We start from the raw sequence: 13,604 nt of genomic DNA on the forward strand, positions 1-13,604 counted from the left end.
AAACCCTAATCAGTTCACAGTACTCAAAAATTATTGTGTAACAGATTTTACACACAAAAAAATATTGAGTGATGTTTTTAAATTTTTTTAGTTAACACAAAATAAAAATTACTTGTGGAGCTGCCTTAAGTTATCTCAATGTTATCTTATAAATGTCCATATTCCTCAACTTATAATTAAGGAGTAATTCACCTAAAATTTAGAACACTTTTCAAGTCATATAACATGGGAAATAAACTTAGAATTTCAATGTTTTGAACTCATAATTGCAATTATTGCATCATTTCAATAATCTTAAACTCATAATTATGAACTCCCATCGAATTTTAAGCTTAAAGACTGATGTCTGCCTACTACACAATTATAACCAGCTAATAATGTTGAAATACATGAATGTTCAACACAGTGACAATTTTACAATTTTTTTTAATTCAACATAAATCAAAGGAGCTCAGTCAAAGCAACATGCTTGTCATAAATTATAACAAAAGAAAAAGGAAATGACTCCAGCCAAACAAAATGTCATTGCTACAGAGGGTACATACAGTCTTACAGGTCTCAAACTTGAATTAAACTTTACTTTTATAGCACTTTTTACACTTTGTGATACAAAGTGCTCTACATGGGAAAATAAACAAACAAAATGAAATAACCAGAACTGGAAAAAAATTTGGATGAAATGAAAACATAAGCTCCCCCCCCCCCCCCCCCCCCCCCCCCCCCCGAAAAAAAATAATAATAAAAAAATAAAAAAAAAGACAAAAAATAAAAAATAAAAAAACACGTTCAATATACACACTCACTTACTCAAACACACAAAGACGCTATCTTGAAGTAAAATGAGGAAGCACAGGAGCTTAAATTAAAATAATAATGAATTAAAAAAAAAAGAAGAAATACTCAAATACACTAGAGGGGAAAGAAAAGTAAATGTGTAAATATATAAATAAAATGATATAATATAACAACATAAAATAAAAGTTGCATTAATAATGTGGTAAAATGAGAAAGTGTAACATCAGGTGCATATAAAATCAGCTAAAATAGGATAATAAAAGGAAAAGCATTAAACAAAAAAATAAAATCCCAATAAAAAAAAAATCTGAACTGAAATGTAGAAATAAAACAAAATAAAAACAAAATAAAAGGGTTAGAATAAGTTAAAATATAACATAAAAGTAGTGCCTTCTAGCTCTTGCTAGAAGGTGCCCTCTGCTCAGGCTGAGGACCCTGATAATAAAAAATACAATCAACTTAAAGCCAGATTGAAGAGGTAGGTCCTCAGTTTTTCTTTGAAATATATGAACAGTAGGTGCTGCTCCCAGGTCTTCATTATATTCATTATCCAAGGATTAAGGATTAAGGATTAATCATATATATATATATATATATATATATATATATATATATATATATATATATATATATATATATATATATAGATAGATAGATAGATAGATAGATAGATAGGGAGAGAGAGAGAGAGAGAGAGAAATCCAGCTTGAAACACTGTCGGCGTAAATATTTATTTACAACAGTAATTTTTCAGTGATAAAGTACCATATTTTTTGGACTATAAGTCACTCTGGAGTATAGTAAAACATTTTTTTTGAGGTCGTATCAGTCAAAAAAAAGCGTCGAAGATGAAAGCAACATTTATAATGGGCCATAAGTTTTATTTATTTATTTATTTATTTATTTATAATGATTTGGTTTGTTTACATTATTTCCAAAGTACTTTTTACATAAAACTTTGATAAATGTTTGTATATTGGGAGGTTTAAATATTGTTCCTTCAGCTCCTCACATCTGTGACCAGTTTCTCTTCTCTACATGCGCTTCTCCACGCCCACGCCCTCCCCTCCCCTGCTTTAGGTGAGTGTTGCTGGTGAGATCGGTGCAGGGTGAGATTAAATGAGCTCCATCCGATAAATGTCCTCACTTTTAAAAACTTAGGGGAGTTTTGACTTTAGTTTGTGACTTAAACCCTGGAATCTGTTTACAATAGAGAGCAAAGAAGACCCGAGTAAACTTTTTAAATCACGTTTTCAGGTGCCAAACACCAGGAGCTGTCACAGTGTCCAAGACGGCGGCTGGAGACGAGCGCATCTGAGCGCCTGCCAGCAGAAGACTTTGGGAATGGACCAATGAGCTTGCACTTGTGCAGGCAGTGCTCATGGGAGTTGTAGTGTCGTAGTCTCATACTGCAACAGGTTTAGTATTTCAGATGCCGTTTCAGAAAACTACAGTTAAATAATTCAACCCGCCAAAGTGACTAGTAGGAGTTACAGTGCTACCCGCCACAGCTGAATTTCAACCACAATTAAAAAGGAGATTAATTAAAAAGATACAATAAAACAAAACAACAACAAAAAACAACAAACAAACAAAAGATTAAAATAGATTTTAAAACAGATTTTAAAACAGATTTTAAGATAAAATTTGCAGTGCAGAACTAAAGACAAAATATTAAAAAGAATTGTTTAAATGCTCTAATAAAAGGCAGCTGTAAAAAGGTGAGTCTTCAACCTGGATTTAAATGAGCCAAGAGTTTCAGCAGACCTGATATTTTCTGGCAGCTTGTTCCAGATATCTGGAGCATAGAAGCTGAATGCTGCCTCTCCATGTTTAGTTCTGACTCTGGGGACTGAAAGCAGACCTGATCCAGAAGACCTAAGTGGTCTTGGTGGATCATACGGGATCAAAAAATCATTTAAGTATTTTGGCCCTAGTCTATTCAGAGCTTTGTAAACCAACAGGAGTGTTTTAAACTCTAGCCTCTGACAAACAGGAAGCCAGGGCAGATGGCAGGACAACCACTGAAAAACAAGATCTGCTGTTAACACTGAATAAAGTAACTTCTTTTAGGTGACCTTGTGTAAATGAGGTCAAAAGGGGGAATTGAAAGAATATATAGCCTTTGTAAACATGTTTTTATTAACAGTACTATAAGATGTGCTGTTTCTAACTTGGTTGTACACATGTGCTCATTGTTGGGGTATGTATTGCAGGACACTTGAGGGGGGCTGGGGGCTCCTGGGATTTTATGGAGCACCCAGAGTAGAGAGTGACCACAAGCGAAGTAAATGTTTATTCATAATAATAAAAAGAAGTAACTGTGTAACAGTAATAATGCAAGTCAGTAATTACGTTTTTTGAGTTGAGGTGTTTCAGTCGAAGTGATGAAGGTAAACATTTAAAGGAGGAAACGAGAGATGTGTTTCTAACAGTTTTTCCACAGATAAGTGAAGGGGGGCTGATCACCAACTTGATGAATGCCAGTCACAGACAGAGTCAGAAGACGGCCAGCAGCCAATAAGAGGGGGACAACACCTGGAGAGCCAATAAGAAGACGACCCAACCTACATTCCTCAGAGAAACTCTGTTAGTGACTATATATTGCTAAATTCTTGCTTGTGTTGTACATTGCTTTGGACAAATGAAACTGTAGAACTGTAAAACCTACTGACCTTTTAAGTCAGATTTCTCAAACTTTAACACAAGTCCCCACATTTTTTATACTACAAATGGCCCCAAACCTCTGCAGTTCAAACCTCTGCAAGAATATAACAGAGCTCACTAGGTGATGTCAGATACATGGAGGACCTTTGTTACAACCTATCCCCCACAGGTAGGTTGTAACACATGCTGGGGTAAGTTGTAACAGACAAAAAAAAAAAAATAAAAAAAAAAAAAACAGAGGTCATGCCCCCTAAAAGGGGCTTCCTGAAAAAAAAATCCAGAACAATGTCTTTCTGTGACTGACCACAACTCACTTCCTATTTGACCCAAGAGTGCATCCTTAACAGTATGTATGCTCAGAGCTACAGTGTAACTTTGTAAGAACACATAAATCTAACAAAACGCAAAACGTGTGTGTGTGTGTGTGTGTGTGTGTGTGTGTGTGTGTGTGTGTGTGTGTGTGTGTGTGTGTGTGTGTGCGCTCATGTTTAATCAAAATCACAAATGGTTGTTTGTAACCATGAAGTGATGGCTTTTTTGGGGGTCAACATTTCCTCCTGCCCTTCAGGGAAACCTTGCTGCTGCTCCAGTAACCAACACTGGGACATCAATGGGTCCAGTATCTATACTGGGACATCACTGGGTCCAGTATCTATACTGGGACATCACTGGGTCCAGTATCTATACTGGGACATCACTGGGTCCAGTAACCTACACTGGGACATCAATGGGTCCAGTTACCTACACTGGGATATTACTGGGTCCAGTTACCTACACTGGGATATTACTGGGCCCAGTTACCAACACTGGGATATTACTGGGTCCAGTTACCTACACTGGGATATTACTGGGCCCAGTTACCCACCCTGGGACATCACTGGATCCAGTAACCTACACTGGGATAACACTGGGTCCAGGTACCTACACTGGGACATCACTGGGTCCAGGTACCTACACTGGGACATCACTGGGTCCAGTTACTTATGATGGTATATCACTGGGTCCAGTAACCTACACTGGGACAGCACTGAACCCTCAGCTTCTGCAGTGAAGTGCAGTAACATTGCCGAACCTTTTGTGACTGGTATGACTGACTTAGTTCTTTGTGACTACACAGATGCTTGTAGGCACACCTCAGTCAGTCTTACTTTTCCACTGCCTAAGTGTTAAATAACATTATTAAAATAAAGGAAATGTGCTTGATTGTACATAAGGAGATATTTGTATTTGTATTTGAAATAGTTGTTGGTTGCTATGCGCGGCCCAAGTAGCTGCCTGTTGCAGCAGCTCTCTCTTCTTTGTCCGTTTCTTGTAGTTCTTTTCGTCTCTTTTTCGTCATCTTTGTATTTGGAGTGGATCATCACTTTGTGTGGTTCATTGTTGGTCATGGACACCAAACTTTTTGTGTCTTCAGTGATATTTTTACTACTCTTCTCCTGTGTTTGTCTGGAGACCCTACATGTAACTATGGCTGCATTGTTTACATGTGAAATTAGCTGTTAGCAGCCTGTAGCATGTCAATGCTAACAAGTGTAAGGCTTGATGATTTCCCTCAAGGTGAGGAGGAGGAGGTGAGGACGACGTGCTGGTTCTTGGATGTGAGCTGGGAGGTGACGACGTGGACCTGTCCTTCCATCCATCGCTGTTGGGAACGTGGGATCTAGCTCATACACACACACATACACACACATTTCCTGGTAGGTGACGTAGCAAGATGGCGCCAGTGTTTGGCAATGCTACAGCTACCGGTCTATTGCTTCGATTCTTTGTTATCCTGCTTGTATTTCTATTTGATGTGTCAACGTTATTTAATAGTCACTACGTCCCCGCTGCTATTCAATATGATCGGCAAACGATGTTCCGCATTAAGGGACAGAAGGAAAGTTTTTGTATCACCTGGACCAGGTACGCGGAGTATTTCCCTCCAAAACTGGAATGCTCCACGTCATCGGTTGAGTACCTGTTGCTATCCAGACGCCGGGGCAGGAGAAGGAAGCAGGGCTCCAGGGCCGGTGTCCAGACCCGAATGAAGTGGCGATCCCGATGTGCTGTCTCCTGGCAGAGTGCTTTTGGGACCTGGTAGCGCGCGGTGCCTGAGACCAGTTCCAGTCCACGATCCAGACCAAGACATGGCCCGTGCGTCATCGCCGGTGTGGAGCGTCTCCGATCGTTCATTTCTGGTGCGAGATGCCCGCAAGCCTGCTCCTCTTGACCGTGTCTTGCGCCTGGTTCCCTGTTGAGTGGATCCCGCCGCCCAGTCCCCGGGGCAGGTCCCAAGCCGGGGCGAAACAGGGACACGCGGCATCAGAACTGCCCTGCTCAACGCTTGCTCGATTGCGAATAAGTCTTTTTCTCCGAGTGACCATTTCATCAAGGAAAATTTGGATATAATGTGCCTCACAGAGACTTGGCAGCGGGAAAATGAGTACTTTCATCGAAATGAGCTGCGTCCCCCGGACTGCTCCATGTTTGGGATGCCTCGCCTCGTGCGCCTTGGAAGAGGACTTGCTTTCGTCTACAGGGACTCTCTCTGCAGCAGATTGATGGACACGAACACGTACCATTCCTTCGAGCTTCAGGTGTGTAAGGCTGGAATCACACACTCTTTTCACTGTGTTTTAGTTTACCGACCTCCTGGTTCTGCTCGTTCATTTCTTGATGAGTTTGGTGACTTTTTGGCATCTACTATTAAGCTAGAGAAAGTGTTAATCCTCGGGGATTTCAATCTCCACATTGACGATCCATATTGCACAATGGCAGCAGAATTCTTAGCTCTTATGGACTCGTTTAATTTTGTGCAGCACATTTCTGGAGCTACGCATCAAAAAGGTCACACGTTAGATTTGGTATTTCCTCTTGGACTGAATATTGACCAACTAATTGTTGAGGAATTTCAAATAAGTGACCACTGCTGTATCCATTTCAACTTATCTTTCCCATTAGTGCCCTTGCAATGTACGCACTCAGAGATGCATTATAAATGACGCAGTGATTAGTCAGTTCTCTGCTTCATTTCACTTTTCTTCTTTTGCAAATTGCGACAGTGTCGAAACATTTATGTCAGGTTTTAATAGCCATTGCTTGTCTGTCTTGAACACTGTTGCTCCTGCTAAAAGCCATCTTGGTACAAATAAAAAGCCTTGTCCGTGGATAAATGAAGCTATTTGTAGCTTTCGAAGAGGCTACAGGAAAGTGGAGCGTCTGTGGAAAGCCACAAAATTAGAAGAACATCGACTCCATCTTAAAGAAATGATAATGGAGCTAGATTAAATGATAAAACTAGCTTGATCAGCTTATTTCACTAACCTGGTGTCATGTAACAAGAAAAACCCTAAAGTCCTGTTCGACACTATTAGACATTAGGGCCAGTATAAATCCTGCTCTAAACAGCTCACGTCCTCTGTCTGAACTTATAAAATTGTGGCTCTCTTTCACTCCGGTTAGCTTGCAGGATGTCAAGTCCTTAGTGGGAAAGATGAAACAATCATCCAGCCCAGCTGATATTGTACCTACATCTCTCTTTGTGAAGGTTTTTGATGTAATTGGTCCCTGGGTTGTAAATCTGATAAATCTTTCCCTTGATTCTGGCTTGGTCCCCAGCTACTTTAAACATGCTGTGGTGGATCCTATTCTTAAAAAGCCAAATCTCGATCCTGTGGAGCCAAGAAATTATAGGCCCATATCTAAACTTCCCTTTGCTTCTAAGATCTTGGAGAAAGTAGTGGCTGAACAACTCACTTCATTTTTGGAAGAAAATGACTTTCATGACAAATTTCAGTCGGGACACTGTTGACCACGATACATTGATTGATCGACTTAAATCAGACATAGGTTTTTCCCGGGGCTGTCCTCCAATGGTTTTTGTCATATATAAAAGGGAGGACTTTTGATGTTAGTTTTAATGGAGTGGCCCAAGGTTCTGTTTTGGGGCCTGTTTTGTTCTTGTTATACCTGATGCCCCTTGGTCGACTTATTCGTGGCTTTGAAAATGTGTCCTGTCACTTTTATGCTGATGATGTTCAATTGTACTGTTCTTTCAATGACTCAGAGTTTCATTACTTATCTGTGTTCTTGGATTGTGTGTCCTGCATTAAAAACTGGCTCTCCTCAAATGACCTTCAGATAAATTCTGACAAAACAGAAACTCTGATCATTGCCCCTGATAAAAAGATTCCCCTGATCAAAAACCACCTTGGTGCTCTGGGCTCGTCTGTGAAAACCAGCCTCAGAAACCTTGGGGTTGTGTTTGATCAGGCCGTGTCTTTGGAGGGTCACACCCGACAGCTGACCAAGAACTGTTTTTATCATCTGAGAAATATCTCTAAATTCAGGAGGTTGCTGCCAAAATTGGATCTTGAAATGGTCATCCATGCATTCATCTCGAGTCGTATTGATTATTGCAACTCTGTGTGCACTTGTTTAGATAACACAACTCTTAACAGACTTCAGGTTGTGCAGAACTCTGCTGCCAGACTTCTGACAGGTGCAGCTAGAACAGCCCACATCACCCCTGTTTTGTCAGCGCTATATTGGCTTCCAGTCAAATTTCGTGTTGACTTTAAAATTTTGGTCTTGACTTTCCGTGCGTTTCATGGTCAGACTCCACAATATATATCTGACTTGTTGTGTCCGTATTCTTCAGGACGCTCCCTTCGGTCTTCAGGCCAGAACCTCCTGAAGGCCCCTAAAACTGGTTTTCAAACTGGTGGTGACCTGTCCTTCCAGGCCGTAGCTCCCAGACTCTGGAATGAGCTGCCTCTGTCCTTTCGTATTGTAGACTCTGTGGTCTCTTTTAAAAGGCACTTGAAAACATTGTTATTTAGGAAAGCTTTTGGATGATGTTTGTCTTTTGGTTTTGGTATTTTATTTTTTAGTCCCTTTTAAGTTTGTTTTATTGCACCTATCTATGTACAGCATTTTGTGATTTTTATCTGTGAAAAGCGCTCTACAAATAAATTTGATTTACTTCCTTACTTGCTCCGGTGGGATGGACGAGTTAGTTGTGCTAGCCCAGCGGCAGAGGGGCTGCCGGAGGGCAGAGTGGCATCGTGCTGTTCACGGACGTGGCTGACGGAGCTGACATCAGACGCCGGTGCCACATTGGAGGAGCTCCACCTGCTGTGAGCAGACAGGATCCAGGAGACAGAGACTGAACAGACTGCTGGGGAGGCTCAGTCCTGGACCCTGTGGAGGTGGAGACTGGCTGGGCTGGAGAGTGGTGGACGAGTGGTGGACGGGCTGTCAGCATCTATTTTCTTATGGACTTTTTTTGCACTTTCTATACTCTTTCTTACTTTTGTTTTCTTGATTGCTGATGTGACTCCTGAATCTCCCCTCGGGGATAAATAAAGTATTTTCTATTCTATTCTATTCTATTTCTATTCTATTTGTAACACTGTTTAAAGATATGTTACTACCCACACCACCCCTGTCAGCCAGTGTTTAGCTAGCTCTATTACCAAAGTGGATTTAAATCAGCATGGGAAAAATGCATCACATTTTCCCTGAGAAACTACAATTTATTCTGATATAAGTTCTGATATAAATGGTTTTATCTTGAATAGTTTAAGTACTTAACAAAATATAGTCTTTGTCAAAAAATTTACTTTCTTACCTCAAAATCAGTTTTTTTCTCTGTAGAATCTGCATGCAGCTGTTTCCAGCCCTGATAATCTCCATGTGTGATCAGAGTGGAAGTCGGTAATTATAACGACTATAGTTAGGTCATTTTCTTGACTAGTCAGGTGAATGTGGCTCACATTAAGTCCAAAAAGATTATTTTCTACTGAAAGTGAGACAAAATTGCTTGATAGGATTACAGAGTGAGAAAGTTATAAACAAGCAAAGCATTAAACTTATAGAGCTGCTATTTCTGTTGTTGGATTAACAACTGTTGTGTGACTATCAAAGCTAAGTTAGTCACAGAGAGTGAAGCACAGGGATCTTCTTGATGCTCTGACTCCAAAGAAGGAAACATGAAGCTAATAGTGCAGTTTGTGGGTGTTTCTTTGACCCTTTTAATTGAATATACTTTTAAAAATACATTTTGTATGGATCAACTTTTAGAAAAAAGCTATTTGATGGGTAAAAAAAAAAGGCTACAGCAGCCAACAGAAATATCAGCACACTGCCTCCCTGTCCCTGTGCCAGGCAAACTAATTCACAGATAGACGCAGGTGATATTCATTAGGCAATCATTCACCCCCAGTGACACAACCACTCACACACAGACACACCTACACACCTGGTGACAGGTGAGAAACTCATCCCTGCCCCTACAACAACAGTATTCTATTAATTAAGGGTTCAAGTGATCAACATTTTTTTTCTGCAGACTCCACAGTTGAGATAAAAATATGAAAAAATGGCTGTGGAAACACTGAAAAAAACAACTGCCTGTGGTGATCTGCTCCTGCTGCAGTCTCTCCCCCTCCCTTCCTGCTGCAGAGCATGGGCGGCACCTTTTCCTGCACTCACTCCCTCACCTGCACACCTGGTTCCCACTGAGATCATCAGGGACTGCTCTTCAGGACTCCTCAGACCAGCACCCAGTGCCAGAGTATTACAGCTCTTAAGTTGGTATACAGGCTGCTCTTCTGAGTTCTAAGTATCAGAAAGTTTTTGCTTTTCCAAGTGTGTCATACCTAGTGCTAACCGTGTTTCTGCTTCTTCTTCCCAGTGTCTCCCCTGCTTCCTGCACGCCGCCCAGCACACTCTGCCTAAACTCACTCACCATTAGTTCACTCAGGGATTTTTGGATTGTCGTCACTACTTGCAAATAAAGATTGTTGAATGTTCCCTGTGCCTCTCGTCTGCTCCTGGGTCCTGTGATACCTGCACCCCTTAAGCCGGGCATACACTGTGTGATATTTTAAATCTTTTGACACAGCTCCATCTCAAACTGCATGACAAGATCGCAAAGTTCAAAAGTTTGCAGCCCATGAATCATGTTCTCACACCACACAACCAGATGCTCTGATACGACTTCACTGCTCACACAATACACCACACATCGGACCCTGTATCATTCTTCTTCTATGGTGTTTTGACCACAACGTCAAATATAGGCAGGAGAAGAAGAACATGCACCCGGAAGTGGGCGACGCATATGGAAGATGCGCAACAAAAACAAACACGTTGCCTTAGCAATTTGTGCCATTTTGTGCGCAGAGACGACCACAAAAAAGAGAAGAAAACGTATATGGGTAAAAAAAAACTGGCTGGGCAGACGTGGGCAGTATGGTCTGTCAATTCTTCAGTGGTAACTGGAGGTAAGCAGCGACAGCTACAGAGCACTTTAGACCAATACTACCTACACATTACTTTTTACACTCCTTCCTTCTTCATCTGTGCATTGCACATGCTCTGTGTGCCAGGTTGAGGCGAGTCGTCTCGTAGCACTGCTTCTACTGTGCAAAAGCTTCATGAGGAGCGACCAGGATTTCAAACAAGTTTGATTTTCTTGCAATCACCGATTTGTGATTAGGAGCACGTCGTGAGACATCAATCTCTTGTTGTTACCCCACATATACTACACAAAGCACGACACACGATTGAGCTGAAATTTGGCCCGATCCCAAAAATAGTCGCACGACTGGCAAATCAGCTCAAAATGAGCCGACAGTCGTACAGTGCATGCCCGGCTTTTGTATTGTAATTAACACTAATCATTGTACATCCTACCTGAACTTTTGAAGAGATTTTGAGAAGATCTCTCCCTCTCTACAGCACACTTGACCCTACAAAGAAACACGAGCATGGGCCTGGTTAAAATCATCATCACACTCATATCATGTTGTTTAGCATTGTTTGCTTCGCACTTGTACACTCTGTCTCTCTGTCACACACACACACACACACACACACACACACACACACACACACACACACACACACACACACACACACACACACACACCTTGACAATGTAAAATACTGAGTGGGTAGTGCAGACACTTGCATTACCAGCGAGCAATGAAAAAAACAACCAGCAGAAACTGGAAAAGAAGGATAGTGTTATGCTTACGGCCTCAGCCAGAGAGTTTGGTCATTTTTACAACTCGGGCTCATGTACCTTCCTCCACCATCAACGCCCTGGGCAAACATGCATTATGACAAACCAAAACCTATGGGGAAACACGCCGATAACCTCACACCGTTGCCAAATGAAGCAACGTCACATTCAACAACTTCTTCAGTTACAATTACTTGGATTTGGAAAGCATTTCTACAGCAGATTTCTACAGCAAATAAAAAAGGTTCTCAGTTACAAGTCAAAGACTGTTGATCGAAGTTTCATTAAAAAAACATTTCTTACCAAATCAGGGCTGATGACAAGATGAAAAAAGTCAACTGTGTTGCTAACCCAAACTTTCCCGCATTGAGGCAAATTCGAAATGGATGACTCAGTTTGTCCGAGGGAGGGATTAGACCCACCTGTCAAAATGTTACGATGTCGATAATGTCATGACACTTCTTTAGGGTTCTTAAAATTTTTGAGTGTTCCACACAAATTGGATGAAAAATGTTGAACTCTATTCAATCAAAGTTGTATAAATCTCTACAGAGATCAAAACTGTATCGATTGGTCATCTGCATAATGATATTTGAGTGTTAAGAGCTCATTAGCCTTACCACATAGTTAAGGTCATTTTAAGAACTCAAACAAATAAAAACAAAATAATGCAATGATCAGCTGTTCAGGGCTGCAGGATCCTAAGAGAGGAAAAAAGAACCAAACTTTAACAGTGAGTCTGACAGAGACTATCACATGCCATGAACATGTCATTAAGGAGGACATTATGTGAGTGACCCAGAATTTACTGAGCCAGAGTTTACAAGACCCCACAAAGTTAACCCTGTAGAGCCTGACCCATCATAAGAGGCAGAGAATTCTTATTTCTTGGAAGAGAGATATTTATTAACCCTTTCAACAAAATCTGCAAAAATATCAATATCATTTTACTTTTGATATTATTTAATGTGTCATATTTGATAATTTTGGCAGTCTTGGTAATCCATCTTCAATGGATAAAACATTCATGTTAGAATTAAGAAACAGTTTGGATGTTATTCTTACCACAACTTCTTGAAAATTACCAATGACTGTCCTGAAAAAAAGTCTGTCGATGGTTTCATTAGAGCAGCCATTTTGAAAAAGGCCAAAATACATCTTTAGCTGCCTCTTGTCCTCAAGGGGAGGAATAGCATATTTTTTATTTAACATGTAAAGCTGTTTTTTTAAGGAAACTTTTTACCATGTTGATGAGGTAGAGGTCTTGAAACTCATGTAGCGTAATATGATACATTTGGTGATATAGGGTTAAAGAGAGAGTGGAGAAAGCTCTGAGCTGAGAGCAGCAGAGACCCAGCTTACCTGATGGTCCAGGTGTGTGAACTGTGACTCCATGAACCCAGAGAGCTCTTGCTGTCAGGAGTGGGACTTGGTACCATCAGGACTTCAGGAGCTCACATACAGCTTCAGTCTTTATCACCCAGAGTTCCTGTCTCACTGAACTCTGCTGTTTCACCCACTTTCTTCACTTCTTCAGTCAGAGAAGCTGAATGGAAGTGTGTCGTCAGAGGAAGTCTTAAGCTCTCACTAAGTTTTTATAGCATAGACAACAAATGGTCCACACCACCTTACCTTATCAGCATGCACGGTTGGCTGCTGATGGGGAAGACTGAGCTGAACATACTAAAGTCTACCACAGTGACCACACTATCCTTATGTTGGGACAGTAAAGCCCTGTTTCCACCAAGCAGTTCAGTTCAGTCTGTCTCAGCACAGCACAGCACACATTTTGTGGCCTTTCCACTGACTAATCCTGAAAATTAGGAACCTTTCTGTTGGGGTGCCAGACAAACCTATCCTGGAAGATTAAGACTGCATTGCAGTCTGTTGATGAAGAATGGTCACTTCCTGTGTGACAGCAGCTGCTGTAATTCTCCTGGTGGCTCACAGCCTTCTCTGAAACAACGCCTGATTGTTCTTTGGAACACAAAAAGAGACACATGTCAATCTCAGAGAAGACAAATTTCTGGATGCCCTCCATCATTGCTCTTTGTTTACTCTTCTACTCTTTGTTGGATTTATTACGCTACACTATGCCGCACTGCTATGGTGTCACACTATTATCTAG

General features: G+C 41.0%; 1 long non-coding RNA gene across 1 annotated transcript; it reads left to right on the forward strand.

Moving 5' to 3' along the window:
* Window positions 1–9,675: 9,675 nt before the first annotated feature.
* On the forward strand, window positions 9,676–10,182 carry LOC141793071 (uncharacterized). The gene is made up of 3 exons (XR_012598386.1): window positions 9,676–9,716; window positions 9,797–10,041; window positions 10,142–10,182. It is a non-coding gene; the product is annotated as an uncharacterized LOC141793071 (long non-coding RNA).
* Window positions 10,183–13,604: the final 3,422 nt, after the last annotated feature.

This window comes from Halichoeres trimaculatus, unplaced genomic scaffold, assembly GCF_033239565.1.
Source record: "Halichoeres trimaculatus isolate MK-OKI-2021-1 unplaced genomic scaffold, fHalTri1.1 fHalTri1_scaffold_7, whole genome shotgun sequence".
NCBI lineage: Eukaryota > Metazoa > Chordata > Actinopteri > Labriformes > Labridae > Halichoeres > Halichoeres trimaculatus.